A 22,830-nucleotide genomic window follows, 5' to 3' on the forward strand; every position below is an offset into this window, starting at 1 on the left:
ACTTCTGAGAAGTCACATAAAAAAGGGATGGGAAGCTGGATCTGGCCAGTAGGCTGGATCTTGTCCTTCCTCAACTCCCCATGGGCCAGTCATCTGATGTCACAATGACATCAGATGAAGCATTTTCATTTGCCTGCAAGCAGGGTTTGAAATCAAACAGTGTGGGCAATGAAAAACATCTTGGCACATCCCCCCCAAACCCTGCTTTTGGCAGGGAGCTGTGCCCTTTCCTACCCTACTCATGGGTGTCATATATGACGGATGTGTGACCTGGGGGAAATGGCTTGGTAGGCCGAATTATTCCCACAGTGTATATGGTTTGTGCTGATAAACACTCAGAAATGGATACAATATAATGCCAATAAAATAGAAGCAATAGAAAATTCCAGACATGGACAGAAGTACAGTACGCAGTAGCAGAACACGTGAGATAACTTCACTTTCCAGGGAGTATCTCAGATATTTCAACTTGCTCTGCTCTATGGAGAAATTCCTCATCTTGCCTGATAGCTCAAAGTGTGGATAGGTGGACCTTGAGTTGATGTATCTCCTCTTCCAGCAAGGCAACCAGTTTGCACTTGCTGTAGGTGTGGTTTCTCACATTCTCGGGCAGGGAGACAAACATGGCACGGCTCCTGAGACAGCTCCATCACTGTCGGTGTCTCTTGGTTCTACGTATACCGTGACACAGCTTGCTGGGCCTCCCCCTCAAAACACCCTCACAAACGTCCCTGTTTACAAGTCCTGGTCACAAGCTCCCAGAAACTGCAATTTATTAGTATTTATACTTGCTTTGGAAGCCAAAGAAACATGCTGGGCAGTGAATCCCTGGCAAACACCCTGAGCACTGCTAAAAAGCATGTTCAGCTTTCTGCTCTTGCACAAGAGGCTCATTGCATGTTTTAAAACTAGTTTCCGTAGGCATAAACCTGAGGACTGGCATGTATAGTTGTGTGAGAGAGCTTTTTTATTTCTTGAAAGGGAATCTTGAAATTCTCCGTCTATCACAGCACCCTACATTTCTGCAACAATCCTGTTCAGATGGGAATACCCAGAGGCTTGACTGTAAGTGACGGTGTGTGTCTTTGTTATGTTAAAAAAACAATCCACACATGTTGGTATTTTTTTAGAATTCCTGTGGGAGTCCTTTGCCTATTTTAACAGTGAGAGTTGGAGTCTTCCACTGAGACTATGGCACCCTTGTGCTGGGGGTTTAGCAATGGAATATAAGGGTGAATGAATGTGCCCTTCTTTTCTGATTATTGTAGCACCATCTCTTTCTTTTGTTTCATCTATGGAGGTACACTTCCTCTGTTGTTCTCTGTACTACCACTGTTACCCTGGGAGTCCAGGCATAACGTTGATAGGCAGGGCCTAGTTTCCAACCCTGGTGCTTTCATTGGGAGCCTACAGGGTGCTACCAGACTGGTGCTATTTTCCACTGGGATTCAATCACATACTAGCAGATTTTTTGCCATAAGGAAAGTGATGGGGAAAGTGTGTGGGGCAATACTTGCTTTGATATAATGTTGTCTAGCCTCCCCATAAAAAAATCAGAGTGAATAGCCAACGTCATCTCATCTACTTGCAAAGAAATCAGGACGATTGCTCAACAAGCACATTGTTTGGAAACACCTACAGAGGGAATTTGTCCTAAGCCAGACCATTCTTTTGCTCTACCTTGAAGGAGAGCTTTGCTGGATCAGAACCAAAGGCTCACCTAGTCCAGCAATTTTCCCACCGTGACCAACCGGATGCCTCAATGGGAAGTTTGAGGGCAGGATTTGAGCGCAACAACAGCACTCATGTGCCCCAGTACTTGGTCTTGTCTGCTTGGAGCCTCGTCAGACACCTTGCAGGTGGCTGCATACAGATACAGTGGTACCTCAGGTTACATACGCTTCAGGTTACATACGCTTCAGGTTACAGACTCCGCTAACCCAGAAATAGTGCTTCAGGTTAAGAACTTTGCTTCAGGATGAGAACAGAAATCGTGTTCCGGCGGCGTGGCAGCAGCGGGAGGCCCCATTAGCTAAAGTGGTGCTTCAGGTTAAGAACAGTTTCAGGTTAAGAACGGACCTCCGGAACGAATTAAGTACTTAACCTGAGGTACCACTGTAACGTGGTCAAGCTCAATTTTGGAGTGTTATTTACATACACAACTTGTTACACCTTGTGCCTTCATGGCAGCAATACTATTTCTGTCCTGAAACTGATGAAGCGTGGCTGTTGGAAAAGAGACTTGTCACCACAAAGTAAAATCCTCACACCTTAGGCCTAAAACAAAGAGGAAATTACCTGTATCATCCTCCTCGTGGCCTAGTCATGTGCCAGAAGTCGCCCAACAGGTCCTTTCCACCTTGCTGTCTCCCTCCAGAAGGTCAGCATGTGGCCAGAGCTGGAGGGGAGGCAGAGAAAGTCTTTGCACCAGTGCCTAGAATCCAAGAACCTTGCAAGGCAGGCAGAAAGATACCTGCTCTTGCAGATGGGAGTTGGACCCAGCCACTTGTCTGACCATTCACACACTCTGGGCAGCCCACTGCCTGAGAAGAGAGATGTTTGAAGTTTCCCCCACAGCCACACACATGCACACCCCATTTCGTTGCAAGGTCCCACTTGCACTCCCAATAATAGCACAGTGCTTTCAAGTGTTGGGTGGGCTTCACACCAATTCTCAAGCTGCAGTCTTCGCAACAGCACCGTAAGCCAGTATTATGGTTTCCGATTTTGCAGATTAGACTGAGAGATTGGCCTGTCCAAGGTCACTAAGTGAGTTCACGGCTGATGTGAGATTCAAACTGGGGGAACTTCCTGATTGACTGCCATTACACCACACCAGCTCTTAGTAGCTAAGAGCCTAAGAAGAACCTTCATGGATCAGGATGAATGTCCATCTAGGATCTCTTCCTGTTTCCCTGCAGTGGCCAACCCAACCAGATGCCCCCAGGAGACCCGCAAGCGAGGCATGGGCACTCCCTTAAGAACATAAGAAGAACCTGCAGGATCAGGCCAACCTAGTCCAGCATCCTGTTCTCGCAGCGACCACCCAGATGCCTGTAGGCAATCCTCATGCAGGATCCGATCACAAGAGCTCTTTCCCCATCTCCTCACTCTTGCCCCTTCCCTCACAGCTGGCGTTTAGCAGCATACTGCTTCAGAACTTGTCGATTCCATTTAGCCATCACATAGCAAACAGAATCATCAGCTGTTCAGCTGTATTTAAACAAGTTGCCTGGTCTGATCATTCTTCCTGTGGCAATGTGTGTTGCCTAGCAATGACTGTACATGAGTGAGAGAGAGAGAGCGCGCGCACACAATATAATATATGAGAAAGTGCTCTGTAGGGGCTTTGACTCTGCTGGGGAGACAAGCAGCAATCTTTTGCCATGTTATTTTTGAATGGGCTCCTCCCATAAGTGCACAGGAAAAGCTTCCCTCTCCATGCTGCAAAAGAGTTGCAATCAGCGGGGACGGAGGGAAATGTACCTTCCCTTGATTCAAGTCTGTCTAATCAACCCCACCTACGCATAGTTTTAGCAGTGCCATTTCCTAATAGCAGCCTGCTGCCATAATTAATGGGATACCTGGTGTTCGCTTAAGTTGCAAGGATGTGCAGAACAATGGTTCAAGGTTTTGACTAAAAATACATTGAGGGTCCACTTGGATTGGAATAGGTCAAAGGAGTCGAGGAAGATGTATGTAGGACTTCTGGTTCTCCTGTTTAGGGGCATGGCATGCTGCGTTGCAGTGCACTGCTGTGATAGTCTCTAGACTGCTGCGTCTAGGTGCTTTCCCACCTGGGGAGGGCAAAATTAGCAGTTGTAGAACAATTATTGTTTCAAAAGAAGCATGTTGAGAAAGACTTAGTTTTCATTCAAGCTATCTAAGCGCATGTTGGTCTTCAGAGAATGGCAAGTCAAGGAAGGCAGCAAGGAAAGTCTAAACATTAAAATATTTCATAAGTGGGATTTGGGCTATTGCAACCAAATCCAAGGGAAGGAACTGGATTGCAAAGGATTTCCGAATAAATCTTTTTGAACACAAGGAGGACTACAAAACACTGTCAGATAGGGAATTTCCCTTTTCCCTCTGGCAGCTGCTTTTCTTGGATGCAGTGAATAATGATCAAGGATGGTGGGATGGAAATACCCAAAGACAAAGGGGAGCTCCAAAACAAATGAGATTTTAATTAACTAAACACAAAGCTGACTAGTCTTTAAGTGATGGAGGGCAGGGACTCTTGCACACACCTATTTTGAGTAGCTATCTTAGTCAACTGCCTACAGTTGCCTACAGAAAAGAGCTGGCTTTATCAGGTAAAAAATGTAACTTTCACTGATATGCCAAGGATGCAAAAGAAAGTTGTGTTATTTGATGACTGTGAACATCATCTGAATCTTTCCTCATAGCCTTAAGGCACTGTGGAGTTGCTCTGCTTCATTTGTTGTCCAACTATCAAGAAGATGACATGAACTGACCATAGAGGTTGGGATGGAACATGCCGCATGTATGGTGGTGAACAGGAAGCCTCTGTGGTATGCAAAACCGAAGTCATTTTTTCTAACATGCCTTGTGATGAGAAGATGTTAAGGATTCCTGCTCCGTGATTGCAGTCATGAGCTTGTTGTCTATCACATGACAGTGTATGTTTTCATTCCACAGTGTGGGAAGTGACGGAACCAGGATGTTTGTGTTACTGTGTTCTGTGAAGTGGGACTATTGTCCTTTGCTCTTTCTCTCTTTGCTGTCTGATGAGAAAGAGGAAGGAGCTCAGTCAGAATGCTCCAAGTGCATTATATGTAAATAAACGTAGATTACCAAATGCTGAGCTATTGGTTCTGTTACACAAACTGCGAATACTCTGCGGATCCCTGAGTGTGCTAATGCCTTTTGGCATCAGTCGCTGTGATGTTCGGGCAGAAGAAAGCTTTTGAAGCTCCCAAACGATCGACCAGGAGGGAGAGAACATGCCAGTCGGGCATGTGACTCTGCCAGGGTCCTACACGAGAGTAGGACGCTCCTGACAGAAATATGTTGTAAGGAGTCACAGTGGAATAATGGGGACTTTGCGTCTGTCCTGATGCACAGCAAATCATTCACAACACGCTTCACCCTTGTCAAATCTTTGCAGCCTCTGCTTGGGCAAAGTAACTATGCCTCACCAGATGTTGGAGATAAGCATTTTGCACCTCGAATGGTTGCTATGCAGAGAATTTGTGAATAAATATAAGCCGTGAAGCACATTCCCAAATGATTGGCTGAAGAGGGTGCCCCAGAGAGAAGAATACATCAGAAGCAGCTTTTGCGCAGGGTCCTGTGACTGAAGCAGATATTGGTCTTACAGGTATTTTAAGTCCAACTCTCAACCTATGAATATGTTTTGCAAAATATGGACATAGAAAGCTACCTTCAGAGCACAGCTAGTTCATTATTGTCTACTGTTCCTTAATGTCCACACTCTGCTCCATGAAAAACTTAAATTGTTAAGCAGTGAAACTTGTTCACTACATCAATTTGTGAAAACCTACAGGCGTGCCAAAAACTTTAAAAGAGTAGCAATTACAATTGCATTTGACAAGTGTAATAGCCAGTGTGGTGTAGTGGTTAAGAGTGGTAGACTCGTAATCTGGTGAACTGGGTTCGATTCCCCGCTCCTCCACATGCAGCTGCTGGGTGACCTTGGGCTAGTCACACTTCTCTGAAGTCTCTCAGCCTCACTCACCTCACAGAGTGTTTGTTGTGGGGGAGGAAGGGAAAGGAGAATGTTAGCCGCTTTGAGACTCCTTAGGGTAGTGATAAAGCGGGATATCAAATCCAAACTCTTCTTCTTCTTCTTCTGGTGGTTTTCTAGTCTTTAGTTGTGTTGAATGGACTTCAAGAAAATCCAAAAACATAGCACAGTTCCTTTAATATTTAAATCCCTTGGTTATATAACGTGATTGACCAATGCACATGTCACCCTAGCAACAGCTTTAGCCAAATGTAAAAGCGGGTGGGGAGTTTTCACGGGGCTCTTGAACTATTTTAGATGGGATGATACATGATGACCTTGTTCCTTAGCTTTCTGTTCCAGGCATGAAATAGGTAAGGTACAAGACATGCAGGCTAGCTTTGTTCACTTCCATATAATGGGAAGACTTTGAACAAGAGGGTGGCAGACAGACAATGCCCTAAGTTTAACACGTGTAATTTTACCTTTAATCTGTGTAGCAGCTTTCAACACTCTCAGTCTCTTCCTTGGAAGTACTCAAGAGTCGGCTTTTTCCAGTAAATGACCGATTTTGCTGAGTCACCGTATGTCATGACAGCACTAAATACTGGAAAATGATATGGTAGAATAGTACCAGCTCATAGACTCATGCCCTGAGAAAACTTCACCACCTAAGATGATAGTGTAGGTCAGTCCTAGTAATTCCCATGAGTCAGAATGAGTGCTCTGGAAATGTGACGTCAAATGATCACAGCACAGATCATCACATTGCTAGGTTGCTATTCTTGCTGTGACTATCAAATAATAATAGCAATAAAAACCAAATTCCTGTATATATTTTAGCACAATACCTTCAATATATCCAGGCTGTGTTACTTATACTTCTTACAACTTTTCAATAATTTCAGCAAGTTCTTTCCGGTAAAATAGATTTCTTAACAAAAATCCATCACGTATGGGAATTACCTTCTTTTGATGGTTTGGTGATGTTTTCGATATTAGTGATTGTATCTGGTTACATGCTGCTTTGGGGGCCGTTGAGCTGAAAAGTGGCTTATAAATTATAGTACAAATAATATAATTTTTTGTGGCATTTCTGAGATGCCTACAAACATACATCCATTTTAGTGTACCAATATAACTGTCATGGCTCCGTGCCACCGTAAGAGATGAAATTAGGTTACAGTGCTGAGAATGCTCTGCTAGAGATCTCTAATAACCCCCCCCCCCCAAGCTACAGTTTAGCACTCTTGGACAGGGGAAACGAGAAATGACTACCAAGCCAATGTTAAGTTTGTGATGTCCACAAATCTACTGTATCTAAGAACAGCAGCTTCTAAGTCATCTATTGACAATGGGACGCAGGTGGTGCTGTGGTCTAAACCACTGAGACTCTTGGGCTTGCTGATCGGAAGGTCAGCGGTTCGAATCCCCGCAACGGGCTGAGCTCCTGTTGCTTTGTCCCAGCTCTTGCCAACCTAGCAGTTTGAAATCATGCCAGTGCAAGTAGATAAATAGGTATCGCTGCAGTGGGAAGGTGAACGGCGTTTCTGTGTGCTCTGGCACTTGTCACAGTCCTCCATGCACCAGTAGCGGTTTAGTCATGCTGGTCACATGGGAAGCTGTCTGCGGGCAAACGCCGGCACCCTCAGCCTGAAAGCGAGATGAGCGCTGCAACCCCATAGTCGCCTTTGACTGGACTTAACCGTCCAGGGGTCCTTTACCTTTACCACTGACAATGACCATTTCTGAGTTGTGAAAGAGCCCAGGCATTTACTCGTGTCTTTCTATGGTTGTTTTTAACATTGACTGACTGTTGAGGCACAACCCACAAGTGATCCATTGCACACCAAAGTGAAGCAGAACCATAGAATCCATGCTGCAGCCACCACCCTGAGGACTGCCTGACATCCAGATAGGAGTCAGTTGTGGGCTGTCCTGGTACCAACACCATTCCTGGTTTTCTCTTTGAAGCTTGAGTGACAACAGGGAGAGCACATTTGCTTGGCTGCTGTGCTTGCAGGCACTATTTGGAAGCAGACGGGGCAACAGAAGAGCTTCTTCTGGCTTTGAACTAGGACAGTTTTAGCCTAGGACAATCTCTGAAGGGCGCAGATTGTCTCAGGCTGTACTTTTATCATTGCCGTGGGTTAGGTAAATTCTTGCCTAGCTTTCTATTCTGTCACATTTCTAGATTTATCCAATCTTGCAGTTTTTAAAAACAGAGCGAGTTTGAAGCCTGAGTGTTTATAGAGGTCAGCTGGCTCATAATTTCTGCTTAGGTTTCACTTGCAGCATGCAAAGAACCAGTTGCAATGTACTTAATAGTCTTCTGCTGGTGGTTGTGGTTGCTTTTTCAACCATCTATAAAATGAAAGCTGGTATACAGATGCATTGGTTTCCTTCATGCCATCACAAATAGCCGACTGAATTGTTGAGAAAATACCTTGATCTCCCTGATGGTCCGCTATACCTAAACAGCTCACCACACAGCTACTATGTGAAGCAATTTGAAGCCACCTCTGTGTAGTAGCTATACAATGCATACTGTTGATGAATGAGTATGTAGAGATGGTCTAGCCATCGCACTCGGCTCCCCATTTTGAGTGCCCCATCCTCCACCTCTATTCTTCAGTATAATTCAGTCACATGAATCCTGCCCATCTTGTCATGAGTTTCCCTTTATCCACCAGCAGCCACATGTGGGCAGGACTCACCTAATATGTTTAAATGATGGGTGAGCTAGTGTGGTAAAGGTGAGCCAATGTAATGGTGCATTTAGAGTGTTGGACTAGGAGCAGAGAGACCCAACTTTGTATCCCCACTGAGTGTTCAGTTCCTGCCATGCGGCTCAAAACCCTGCCTTACAGGGAGCTGCCCAGCAAATCAAGGATGAGGACTTTCAGATGTGCAGGGGAGCTGTCCAGCCATGAGTTAGATTGAGCACAGCAAGACAGATGTTGCTTCAACACTGGCTAGGCTTTAGCTGATCAGCTTTATAGTCTGTGCTGCTGCCTCACCAATTCCTGGTTTGTCATCAGAGCCCCCTGGAAGCCCCTGAAACTGGGTGTTGCAGAGGTGAGCACAAAACAGGGCCAGGCATGGATCTGCTGGATCCTATATTGACCCATTCCCCTGAATAAATGTCTATTCCAGCTCTTCACATGATGCAGTGTGATGGCCTGGGATTCGGACTCGGATGCTGGACCTGAGGGATCCCAGCCTGCACAGGATTCCTCGCCTCCAGAACCAGCTGAGCTGGGGCTGGGGCATGAGCCTGAAGGGTCCTCACCTGTGCTGGATCCTCAGGTGCAGGCATCAGCTGGGTCTGCTCCGGCTCCTGAGGTGGTGGAGGACCCATTGCCTGCAGGTGCTCCACTCTCAGCCCCGTCAGGGGAAGCTGAGGTTGCCTCTAGGTCCGGTAACCCTCCAGCCTCTCCTGAACTGCAGAGGCTCAGGGCAGAGAGGCGGAGGGAACTAAGTTCCCGCAGGAGGAGTGCTCACCTCTAGGCCAGGAGGGGCGAGTCACCAGAGGATTGGGGCCGCCCTATGCCTTGGGGCAGATAAAAGCCGGCCAGCCCCAGTCCCAAATTGCGGGAGCAACATTGTTGGTTGCTAGTTCCTGCCTGAACCCTGTCCTGCTTTCCTGCCTGAGCTCCTGACCTGTCCTGGCTCCCTGCTTGCATGCCTGTTCCTGACTTCACCCGACACCCTGCCCTGCACCCAGCTTCAGCTTCTACAGACTGCCTCCACGTTGCACCTTTGACCACGGACTGGACTTGGGCCTTGCCTCTCAGGTAACCCACAGGACCAGCACATGCAGCAATAAAACAGAATGAAATATAACACACACAAGCACTCCGCAACCACTACCACCAGTTTTCTATCCTGGCTATTGTGAGTGCCCATTGCTCCCCAGTCACAGAGTTTGGATTTCTCTACCCAACCAAATATTTGCCCTGGTTCTGCCCGGCCCAGAAATGGGTATAAGTACAAGCAGTTTCATAAAGGTCTTTACAGATTGGCTTGGCCCCGTGATCAATACAAAGCAGGGGAAGACGACACAACTTCTGAACATCTTTTATACATCCCTAGCAATGCTTAGAGTTTGCTGAACCTGTAAGAGTGAGACGGATTCAACCTGGTTAGCTCTGAACAGAAAGTGGAGGAAGCAGGCAGGCAGCTGCTGGTCAGATCTCGTACAGCGTTTTGCTCCAGATGGATGCGTCTGAACAGTGAGACAAAAGAGCAGAGGCTGCCAGCAGTGCAGGGGAACCCCGGGGCAAAATCAAGCAGGTTGACTGGCTAGTTTCGTTCCCTTCCTGTACCGGATTTCTGCTCCAGTGAACAAGCTTTTCCACTGAGAAAGCCGGCAGCAAGTGCCCTTTTGTAAATCGGACTATGGCTGAAATGTCAAAGCAGGAGTTCCCATTCTGCACAAGTGGGGGTGGCCATTCAAAAATAAATTGCACAAGTTATGCAAATCAACACAATTTATGCAAATCCATTTTCCCATCCCATATCTTGTGTGTGGGAGACTTCAGGTCACCTGCCCTCCATGGAAACCTGATAGACATGTTAGCCTCTTGAAGTGTATAGTGTGAAAGTGACTGAGGCTGAGGTGTTTCATTCCCACCTGGCAGGTTTTGTGTGTGCTTTTTCTTGCAATATGAATGTAGGAACAGCCATCATAGATCAGAACAAAAGCCTCTCTAGTCCAGCATCTTGCCTGCCAGAATCTTCTAGAAAGCACACAAACGGCATGGAGGCAACTGGTAAGTCTCTTGCTGTTGCTACTCTTGCCCATAGCAAATGATACCAAGCCGTAAACCACAACTCAACCTGGAGGTTAATTGGATTTATCTTGGCTTGTACCCACTCATCCTCCATTAACCTGTCCAGTCCTCTGTCGGAGTTCATCACATACTTGGAACAGGCCACCAAGCGCTATGACTTGCATAGCAAAGTTTTTGCAAAAGCCCTCTGAAAAAAAACAATCAGTCTTAATCAACTGCCCTTTGTTCTTTCAGCTTCTCTCGAAATTCCAATAGTAAGAGCCTGTGGGAAACAATTGTGAACTAGATGGGCCTTTGGCCTGATCCAGCACACTTCATTTTCATTCTTATTTTCCACCTCAAACTTCATTTTATAATTGTTTTGATGATGGTGGTGGTGGTGGTGCTTTAGCTAGAATCCCATGACTGGGCAAAATGCCCCTGGTAAATTTTGCTAGCGCTACCTGTTACCAATACACCTGCAGAAGTCATGCAACATCATTTTCCAATCCCGTCACAGGTTTGTGGTGGTTGCACAAGCACTTCGTTGCCGTAATTGTGCAGGATTTGGCAAAGCTCAATAGGAAAGTGCCCCAGGTTCAAGCCACAAAATTTCCAGTTCACTTATTTATTTACAGAGTGAATCAAGTAGCATGTGATGGGAAACACCTCTGTCTGCATTCCTAGAAAGTCACCATAGTATAGGCAAGGTGGACCAGTGGTCTGAATCGTTATAAGGCCTCTGTCATCGTTCCTCTAAAAATTAATATGCATGTCTCCAAGGCCCACAGCCAACTGCACTCCTTTAGTACTTCTGGAACACAAGTCTTTGCAGACGACGCGTCTCTTTTTAGTTGCCAAAGACATGAACCTTTGGCAAAAAAAAGGATTGCATGGTGAAACATGAAGAAGACCTTAATCAGGAAATGAAAAGCACAGACCTGGAACCCATGCCAGCAAGAACAGAAGAAGGCATCCTTCTGCCAAAGACCCATCTAGTCTAGCATCCTATCCTGTTCTCACTGTGGCCAACTAGATGCCCATGGGAAGCCCAAAGGCAGCACTGGAGCGCAACAGCATCCTCTGCACCTGCGATTCCCAGAAGCTGGTCTTCAGAGGCAGTGGGGGTAGAATAGAGCCATGGTGGCTAGTAGCCAAGGAGAGCCTTATCCTCCGTGGACTTCTCTGAACCTCATCCAAGCTGGTGGCCGACATTATCTCTTGCAGGACGGAATTCCATGGTTTAACTGCACACTGAGTGAAGAAGCACATAGTGTTTTGACTCCTGCCCCGATGTTGCTACATTTCACCAGTGGAGAAATCAAGAAAAACGGAGCACAAGAGCAATTCCACTGATGCGCAAGCTTTTTTTACGAGTAGCAAAGCTTTAGACCACTGCCATGATTTTAAAACTTGCCTGATCTACTTGAGGATTCCTTTTCCTCTTGAGGTAAAGCTGTGCCAGCTCTTGCTCTTAAACAACAGCAAAAATAACAGCAGCCACCAGCCAACTCTTTCTAATAGCCAGCTAATCAATTTGAGTTACTGTACACATCAGTAATGCCTGTCTAATTCTAGTTCAAATTAGGTTTTGGCAGAGAGTGAAGTACAAGACATCCTGTCTTCCTGGAGCGGGGCTTGGATTTACAGCTCCCTGAGGAACGTCGCAAGAGGAAATCCCGTCTCAACGCGTGCATTCATACACCTTTCCAGTTTGCCTCTTCCGCCTTCTCAAAATAAACCCAACCTTGACTGGATACATTAAGTCTTCTATTGAGGAAAAGGCTTCTAAGCTGGCTTTTTTGTGGTGAACTCCCCCCCCCCTTTGAAATGCAACAGATTTGTATCTCTGGGAATGCTGAGAACTGTTGATGAGGCTCGAAAGGGCCACAGGAAAGTGAGGTGGGTCTGGGATCAGGCTCTGGGTCAGATGAGGCAAATTGCACAGCCGCTTTGGATGCAAGGTCTTCACGAGGCCTGATTTGCCCCAAGTGGCTTGTGGGTTTCGCTGACAGCAGCCTAGAGAGACCCCTTGATCAGCAAAGCCTAATCTGCCTTGTTTGCAGGACTCAAGGTCTGAAAAATGCATGGTAGGCAATCATGATCTGAGATAAACACACATGTACCTGGATGCCATATTACCTACCATGCATTTTTCAGACCTTGAGTCCTGCAAACAAGGTGTTTTCATGCATCGCTATTCCACGGTGCACTGTAAGTTTTGTAGCCTTCTGCAAGGATATTTTGCTCACCGTCGCAGAGCATCACACAGATAGGCAACACCGACCTGATTAGAGCAACGGTGCATCCTGGCAAGTTTGTTTGTCTTAGGTAAAGGTAAAGGGTAAAGGGACCCCTGACCATTAGGTTCAGTCGCAGACGACTCTGGGGTTGCAGTGCTCATCTCGCTTTACTGACCGAGGGAGCCGGCGTGCGTCCGCAGACAGCTTCCGGGTCATGTGGCCAGCATGACTAAGCCGCTTCTGGCGAACCAGAGCAGCGCACGGAAATGTCGTTTACCTTCCTGCCGGAGCGGTGCCTATTTATCTACTTGCACTTTGACGTGCTTTCGAACTGCTAGGTTGGCAGGAGCAGGGACTGAGCAACGGGAGCTCACCCTGTTGCAGGGAATCGAACCACCGACCTTCTGATCGGCAAGTCCTAGGCTCTGTGGTTTAACCCACAGCACCACCCGTGTCCCATAGCGCCACCATAGCGCAATTGTGGCACCATTTGTCTTAGAGGAACCCCAAATGTTTGTTCTATAAATTCTGTTGCAGATGGAATTTGACAGTGATGCTAGGTCTTGAGAGCATACTGCAAGGTCCCGAGAAAGAATGAGAATGAAGGGAAGGGAGAATGAGATGAGAAAGAACAGAGAGTGTATTTTGCATATAGCACCATGCTAGGGTTGGGTATGGATTGTACATTAGCTTTGTGCCATTTGTGCCTTTGCTCACCTCCTAGCAGCAGTGAACAACGGGTTCCATCCTCAGCAAGCAGAAGTGACCTAGTGGAGCAATATGTATTCCTGCATGCGTTGTAGCTGTTTAAAACACTTTCGTGTGTGTGTGTGTGTGTGTGTGTGTGTGTGTGTGTGTGTGTATTAAAGCAAGTGTCTTACTTCCCATGTAAGCAGAAAGAAAGAAGAGTGATGAACTGTACTAGACTAGGCAACACCTTTTTAATCATAAGACTTTTTTTTTTGCACATAGGGATTTAGTGACACTTGAGTCCTGGTGTAAATATTCTCTATGCAAGCACTGCTCCAGGAAGACAGGATATCTCTCTTCTCCTGTTCTCTCTGTTGGATAAAAGGAGTAGGTGGACATAAGTATCTGGGAGGGAGGGGGGAGTGTTATATACAGTGGTACCTCAGGTTAAGTACTTAATTTGTTCCAGAGGTCCGTTCTTAACCTGAAACTGTTCTTAACCTGAAGCACCACTTTAGCTAATGGGGCCTTCTGCCGGAGCACGATTTCTGTTCTTATCCTGAAGCAAAGTTCTTAACCTGAAGCACTATTTCTGGTTTAGCGGAGTGTGTAACCTGAAGCATATGTAACCTGAAGCGTATGTAACCTGAGGTACCACTGTATAATGAAATCTGTTAATGGTATATGTTTCTAAATGTGTTTTAAATCACCTGGAGACCTTTGGGTAGCAAGCAACTCACAAGTCTGAGAAGAAGAAGAAGAAGAAGAAGAAGAAGAAGAAGAAGAAGAAGAAGAAGAAGAAGAAAGAGGAGGAGGAGGAGGAGGAGGAGGAGGAGGCGGCTTTGGTTCAGGCTGTTCTTGATGACCTGCTCCCGATGAAGTCTCTCTTAACTGACCAGCTGTGGCTACAATCCCTTTCCACTTATGCAGCAGCAGCATTACAATGGGAGTCACTTTAGGGGAGCTGCAAGCCAGGAACTCTTTCCAAACTTGCTGCAAGCATGTTTATTGGTCGATAACTGTTAAGTAAAGCATTGATAGCTGTGGCAAACCCACTAGCACTGTTGAAAAAGCCTCCACCTTGGGGCTTGTTTACACGAAACCTTGCCTAGCCATTTGCTTCAGCCTGAGGCCCACCGGCAGCTTGACTTGACCGCTCCAGGCTCTCTCACCGTTCAGCCTTTGCAAATCATGTACTTATTATAGCCTATTAAGGAAACAAAATTGATTGAATTGTTTCCTGGAAAACTCCCTTCCCCTGTCCCATCCCCCTTGCTACGTGACATTAAAACATGACCAAGAAGAAAGGGGGGAGGACTTGCGTCCGCCCCTCCCTTTAATCACATCTAAAAACATACGGTGTGCAAAGTCCGAGAAAAGCCTCGCGAAAAGCTTGCAGATTATAGCTCTCGCTGGAGCAACATTGAGAGGCACAATAGTGAAGGTTTATTGCTGGCACGTTTAACAAAGGGGGGATTAAGGATGGACATTTTGAAAAAAGTCGACACAGGCAGGGAACCACCTGCCTGAGAGCTGGGAAAAATAAATTGCTGCCAAAAGGACAGGTAACCATGGAGCTACTCAGCCCAGTCTCATAGCCAGCAGCTTTTGCCACAGGATTGCACGTGTTTGCCTTGCCACAGTAAAACGAGAGGACCAGCTACAGTGTGAAGGTGCTGATGTCTGCATCAGCGCTGCTCGTTGCAAAGGGTTACACACACTTGCCATAGTAAACGGAGAGGATGAACTGCAGTTTTTATATAAGTTGATATCTGCATCAATATTGCTTGTTGCATCCGTCTTCTCATTGTTCCCTGCACTCCATTCATCCCCATTTACTAGAGACAGTTCCTTTTCTTCTGGGGGGGAATTCCAGATAAATCACTCCTCCCCACCCACCCCATTCCCAGTTTTTGCCTCTGGAGAAGTCCTGTTCAATTATTGTGAGGGCAAATTGTGAGGAGTGCTCCTCTTTGGGTTTCAGCTCTCTCCCCAGGTTCCTCTAGAACAAAGATATCTGAGTGGACAGGTACATATTGCATTTAATGCCCAGATATGTATCCTCGCATGCACAAACATTAAGGCGCTATGTAACACTCACACAGCATTTCACAATTTGACCTGCTGATAGTAGATGGTTGGGTTTCTTTTTCTAGCTCATCTTTAACCCAGTGGTTCTCAAACTTTTTTCTCTGGTCTACACATTCAGAATAAACATTTGTTTTCTGCCACACCAATTTTTTTATTGGCAAGAAATACATTGGCAAACACAACTAGGATGGTCCTCCATTTCACTTGATGTTCTTGCTTTCATTTTGAAAAGGTGTCTATCCACAGTCTGCACATTTTTTATATATTATGCAATCCTATACTATACTATGGGACGCGGGTGGCGCTGTGCGTTAAACCACTGTGCTGCTTGGACTTGCCGATCGGAAGGTCGGCGGTTCAAAACCCCGCGACGGGGTGAGCTCCCGTTGCTCGGTCCCTGCTCCTGCCAACCTAGCAGTTCGAAAGCATGTCAAAGTACAAGCAGATAAATAGGTACCGCTCCGGCGGGAAGGTAAATGGCGTTTCCGTGCGCTGCTCTGGTTTCTCCAGAAGCGGCTTAGTCATGCTGGCCACATGACCTGGAAAAACTGTCTGTGGAAGTGGACAAACGCCGGCTCCCTCAGCCAGTAAAGTGAGATGAGTGCCACAACCCCAGAGTCGTTCGCAACTGGACTTAATTGTCAGGGGTCCCTTTACCTTTTTATACTATACTATACTATACTATACTATACTATACTATACTATACTATACTATACTATACTATACTATACTATACTATACTATACTATATACTATACTATACTATACTGAAATGTTTAAATGTTTCCTTGATTGTCCTTGAATCTTCCCCCACAGTTTCCATCCTCTCCTGCCACACCAATGTGGTGTGTCACACCCTTTGAGAACCACTTTTTTAACCTAAAGAACAAGCACCTGCTTTCCTTTTAAAGCCCCTGCAGAGTAAATGAATGCAGGAGTCAAAGCAGAGCAGCCTTTGCCAACCTGGTGCCCTCCGAGTGTTTTGGTCTACCAGTCCCGTCAGTCCCACTTGGAATCCATGCACAAACAGCCATGCCCATGCCCGCACACGTGCACACTCACAGACATGTGACATGGTGATGCAGCTGTACAACCTGTGTAGGAGGAAGCCTGTGTCTGCTCCTCAAAGCAGGACATGCCTGAAGCTCAACACACTAGGCGGGGGAGGGGAGAATACATTAATTATCCAGCTGTGATTAGATTACTAGAAAGCAGAGGAAATGGGGCTAGCCGCATGTCCATGTATCTGGTATGAAACACTTACTTAATTCAATCAGGGTTTATTAAGCAATGCAAAGGGTGTGGCTGGAAGAGAGGAAGAACAGGCCAGATATGAAAACAGGGTGTGTGCCCACAACACTGTCCCATGTAAAAAATAAAAAAATCAGACGTGTTTTTTAAGAGCACTGCTGACTTCTCAAACGTTCGTCTAGAGTCTAGACCCTATATGCTGCTGGAAAAGTATGGGCGCTTTAAAGTTAACTTTCAGGTCAGCTGTCCCAACAGCCTAAGCCAGGCAAACTCCAGCCCTCCAGATGTTTGGGACTACAATTCCCATCACCCCTCGCTAACAGGACCAGTGGTCAGGGATGATGGGAATTGTAGTCCCAAACATCTGGAGGGCTGGAGTTTGCCTATGCCTAGCGTACGTCCTTCTGTCCCTGCTGTTTGCTAAAAAGGCGAGAAGGGGGAGCAGCCATAAGCAGCAGGTTAGCAATGCCTTTTCAAGTGCCAAGTCCTAGTGAAGCAGAGCAGAATGCAGGGTTGGGGACGGGGGCAGACTTGACCAGCAGCCTAGGGTGGAGGGAGGGAGCAAGCAAGCAAGCAAGCAAGCGGGGAAACAGACAGGCAGGATTCAGTGTGGAACAGGAATCCCCTCCCTAAAGGCCTGGCTTTCAGGACCACAGACAGAGCCCGGGAGCCGTTGACTTGCTAAGACAAGAACAGCATTCTCAACTGAGCCCTTTTATACTCCCTGGCCCAGATGGAGGCTGGTGTGTTAGGAAGAATGGAGCAATGCCCCAGCAACCTCATTCTGACCCCAGCCAGCTTCCCACTTGCTGCCCTCTTTATTCACAACTAGCCCAGGAGGTGGCACTGCTTTTTGACTTCCTTCTCCTTAAAACTCAACAGGGAGGCTGGCAGATAGAATTGGTTGGCTCTGGCTGTCCCAAGTGTCAGTCACCCTGCCAGTGGACACCACCCATCACTGCCTGGTGCAGACTACAATCCCTCTTGCTTTCTGCTTCTTGAAGAGCCTTGATGGCACGACCCTCTAGCTTGGAGCCTGCCACTCTTGCCACATCTCCAAGATCTTATGCCTCGGAGGATCACAGGGTGGAGTACAAATCCCTTGGGAGTGTGGAAGCTGCCTTCTCAGTGCAACCAGGCTTGGGAGTTGCAGTCTCTATAGGCATAGGAGGTTCCTGATGGTTGGAATTGGACTCAACAGTGGGGTTTGAGCCCTGCGCCTCCTCAGTCAGCACCACTGATGCCCCACACCTTTGGGTCCATGCTCAAGTTCATGCTGGATGTCAAGGTCATGGCACAAAGCTAATGTACAATCCATACCCAACCCTAGCATGGTGCTATATGCAAAATACACTCTCTGTTCTTTCTCATCTCATTCTCCCTTCCCTTCATTCTCATTCTTTCTCGGGACCTTGCAGTATGCTCTCAAGACCTAGCATCACTGTCAAATTCCATCTGCAACAGAATTTATAGAACAAACATTTGGGGTTCCTCTAAGACAAATGGTGCCACAATTGCGCTATGGTGGCGCTATGGGACACGGGTGGTGCTGTGGGTTAAACCACAGAGCCTAGGACTTGCCGATCAGAAGGTCGGTGGTTCGAATCCCTGCAACAGGGTGAGCTCCCGTTGCTCAGTCCCTGCTCCTGCCAACCTAGCAGTTCGAAAGCACGTCAAAGTGCAAGTAGATAAATAGGTACCGCTCCGGCAGGAAGGTAAACGGCATTTCCGTGCGCTGCTCTGGTTCACCAGAAGCGGCTTAGTCATGCTGGCCACATAACCCGGAAGCTGTCTGCGGACGCACGCCGGCTCCCTCGGTCAGTAAAGCGAGATGAGCGCTGCAACCCCAGAGTTGTCCGCGACTGAACCTAATGGTCAGGGGTCCCTTTACCCTTTACCTTTACCTAAGACAAACAAACTTGCCAGGATGCACCGTTGCTCTAATCAGGTCGGTGTTGCCTATCTGTGTGATGCTCTGCGACGGTGAGCAAAATATCCTTGCAGAAGGCTACAAAACTTACAGTGCACCGTGGAATAACGATGCATGAAAACACCTGGGAGGGGGTGTAATTCAAACGAGCAGGGTGTTAATTAGCAGCACTTCAAGATCCGAAAGCTGTGACTCTGACCTATGAAAAAAGAATTTCACAACAGAATTCCCCTCATTTCCATTTCACACATCCTCCCTAAAAACCTTCTGAAAGCAGCTTGAGCATTAGGAGTTTGCATAAAATGTAATAAATATAGAAATAGTTGCTGCACTATCAATCATACATAACTATCTGTTGCTATGACAGTGTTGAAAAAGAAAGTTTAATTTTAAGTTTGTGGCACCAGTGTCTGAAAAATCTGTAACCTTTGAACCTTAATTTTCACTGCCTTTCTTTTAATGGAAAAATTCTATGTCTTCATCCCTTCCTTGATTCTGCATGAGTCTCCACACGTAGCCAAGCCAGTTTCAAATTCTGGCCATTTTAAATTCAAATAAAAATTTAAATAATTAACTTCTAAAGCAATCTTCCTTGGGAAAGCCTTTATGCCATAAAGTTTAGGCACACGTCACCATGTTGCTACGATGGTGTGATTTTAAATGGTTTTTCTATGTGAGTTGAGTTTGTATTTTTGCTTTTATGCTATGGACACGATCCAATTCATAGTTCAACTGATTTACCCTGGAGGAGATCTAAGCATGTGCTCTAATTCAAGCAAATGAAATTTCAAAGCTTTGGCATGCCATTAGAGGCTTGGGGTTCTTGGGGGGGGGGGATACAGATTTTTAAATGAAAGCATGTGATAAAAATAAGAATCTCTCCCAAAGCCTGCAAAATATTTCCAGATATCTTTTTCATGGTCACTCATCACTAAATATAACACAGACATATGCATACACATATTTATATTTCCCACAAGGTTATGCAGCAAATTATACACTGTAAGGCTGCCATTCTTTACACACCTACCAGGGAGTCAACAGTTCTTATGCTGGGTAGACATGCGTAGGATTGCACACAATTCTCCCCAATTGGTACTGCTTTTAGTTTTGCTAGACCTGCCTATCAAATGAAGGAGATGGGCTGGTGATGAATTACTGTCTATTGGAGTGCATTAAACACTTCTGGCGAACCAGAGCAGTGCACGGAAACGCCATTTACCTTCCTGCTGGAGCGGTACCTATTTATCTACTTGCACTTTGACATGCTTTCGAACTGCAAGGTTGGCAGGAGCAGGGTCCGAGCAACGGGAGCTCACCCTGTTGTGGGGATTCGAACCACCGACCTTCTGATTGGCGAGTCCTAGGCTCTGTGGTTTAACCCACGGTGGTTACCAAACTTAGACAGCTTTCATGGGGGTTAGACATAAATGGAGGACGAGGCTATCAACAGCAACTAATAATTGTGGCTGGCTGAATATTGCCTCCAGGATTATAGGTATCAGTCACTGTTCCTGGGCAGGAGAGAGGGCCACCGTCCTGATATCCTTCTTGTGGGCCTCCCCAAGGCACTTGGCTCGCCACCCTCTGAATAACAGGATTCTGGACAATATATATATATATTTTTACGATACGATAATCTTTATTGTCATTGTCCTATACAGAACAACAAAATTGAAAAATCTACATAAGACATTCAAAAACCAACAAGCCTGCTATCCCAGCTATCCCAACTTGATTAGCCCCCTAAAAATTCTGATACCCCATTTTTAAATACAATATACTCCCATAGAGACTCCTTAAAGGTAAAGGTAAAGGGACCCCTGACTATTAGGTCCAGTCATGACCGACTTTGGGGTTGCGGCGCTCATCTCGCTTTACTGGCCGAGGGATGTGGCCAGCATGACTAAGCCGCTTCTGGCAAACCAGAGCAGTGCACGGAAACGCTGTTTACCTTCCCGCCAGAGCGGTACCTATTTATCTACTTGCACTTTGATGTGCTTTTGAACTGCTAGGTTGGCAGGAGCAGGGACCGAGCAATGGGAGCTCACCCCGTCGCGGGGATTCGAACCGCCGACCTTCTGATTGGCAAGCCCTAGGCTCTGTGGTTTAACCCACAACACCACCCGCATCCCAAAGAGACTCCTTACCCTGCATTTAAAACCAAAATAGCATTTGGATAGAAACTGTTTCTCAGGTGGCTAGTCCTAGTCTTTATAACCCTGTACCTTCTTCCAGAAGGCAGAAGCTGAAAGAAATCGTTTCCGCACTACCCTGCACTATCTCTGCAGCTTTCTTATGGCACCTGGAAGCATAGATTTTATCCAAGGTGGGAAGAGTGCACCCAGTTTTTCTCTCCGCAGTCTTTACAACCCTGAATAGCATTGTTATTTCCCTGACCGTGCAGCTCCCAAACCACACACACAGACCATAAGTTAATACACTCTCAACAGTACAATGGTAAAATGCCATCAACAGGTCTTTTGAGAGATTGTTTTTCCAGAGGATTCTCAGAATATGCTTTGCTTATGGTCTTTGTCTGTCCTTATGGCTGGCTTTCAGTAGTACAGAAAGCCAGACCCATCTCCCTAGAGGAGCAAAGCAAAGTCTCCATTAGGCTCTTAGCAGTTGGTCCCTTACCTTTCCCTCCCCGACCTGTCCACAGTGATCCATGCGACGGTCACCTCCAGGCTTGACTACTGTAATTCGCTCTACGCGGGGCTGCCCTTGAAGCTGTCCCAGAAACTCCAGCGGGTGCATAATGCTGCAGCGAGGCTCCTCACGGGGTCTCTGCCATGGGAGCATATTCACCCAGTGCTTTTCCAGCTGCACTGGCTCCCGGTGGAGTACAGGGTCAGATTTAAGGTGCTGGTTTTGACCTTTAAAGCCCTTCACGGCCTAGGGCCCTCGTAGCTACGGGACCGCCTCTCCCGGTATGCCCCACAGAGAGCCTCAAGGTCCATAAATAGCAACACCCTAGTGGTCCCGGGCCCTAAGGAAGTTAGATTAGCTTCAACCAGGGCCAGGGCCTTTTCAACACTGGCTCCAGCCTGGTGGGACGCCCTGCCTTATTGAGACCAGGGCCCTGGAGGATCTGATTTCTTTCAGCAGGGCTTGTAAGACAGAGTTGTTCTGCCTGGCCTTTGGCTTGGAGCCAATTTGATTCCCCCCCCACTTTCTTTTTCCTTTCTCCTCCTGTGATGAGGCTGCATTTTAATATTTTAATGTTTCAATATTTTAATGTTCTATTTTAATCTTGTTTTTAAGTTGTATTCATTCAACTTGTTTTTATTATTGCTTGTTAGCTGCCCTGAGCCTGGCCTTGGCTAGGGAGGGTGGGGTATAAATAAAAATTATTATTATTATTATTATTATTATTATTATTATTATTATTATTATTATCCTTCGACTCGTGCTTTTCTGCTCCAAGCTCTTCTCATAAACATAGGTAGAATCTGGAGCACACAAGCAAAAGCTGGGAAACCGAGTGGGAGCCAGAGTTGGAGCTCACCGTGTGCTCCTTGTGTGAGCATGCTGCCTGTTTCACTCTGCCAACAGACAGGCGCCATCTCTTTGAGTTCTCCTTGGCCCCCGATACCCTTTTGAGGACAGAAAACCAAAGTGCACATTTATCAGTTTTTGTTTCCAATCTAGAGCACTTGCCAGTTCTGCACATCTATGTCCAAGCCCCGCAGGCCTTGTTGCACCTCCTTTAGGGACATAAACACAGACACATGGACACGTTTTCCTAGGGATTATTATCTAACATTTACATTAGGATTGCCCTTGAAGTCCACCTCTAGAGCAGAAGCTGCACTTCTTTCCTGGCAAATAAAATATTGGGCAGAGAGAGGAGGGAAAAAACATTGAATTATAAAGATTTCAGAACTAGAACTTCCCGAGACAAAATTAGTGGATTCGTGGGTGAATACGTTCTCAGGAATAATAGCATTTTGGGCATGCACATGTTTGCCTACACTAACAGCTATGAAGATTGGAACAGGCACGATGTTTAATAGGAGAAAAATGCAATACTGTCTCCATTCATGGGCGTCTCTTTATTTTTTCCTACCTAAGTGGTTTGGTGCCATTCATTTCCATGGGGAAAAGTAATATGCAATCTCCAGAATGAAATGAAC

General features: G+C 46.4%; 1 long non-coding RNA gene across 1 annotated transcript; it reads left to right on the forward strand.

Moving 5' to 3' along the window:
- Nucleotides 1–996: 996 nt before the first annotated feature.
- On the forward strand, nt 997–3,227 carry LOC308569787. The gene is made up of 2 exons (XR_014000853.1): nt 997–1,065; nt 2,734–3,227. It is a non-coding gene; the product is annotated as an uncharacterized lncRNA (long non-coding RNA).
- The last annotated feature ends 19,603 nt before the right edge of the window (nt 3,228–22,830 follow it).

This window comes from Podarcis bocagei, assembly GCF_964188305.1.
Source record: "Podarcis bocagei genome assembly, chromosome: 12".
Lineage (NCBI taxonomy): Eukaryota > Metazoa > Chordata > Lepidosauria > Squamata > Lacertidae > Podarcis > Podarcis bocagei.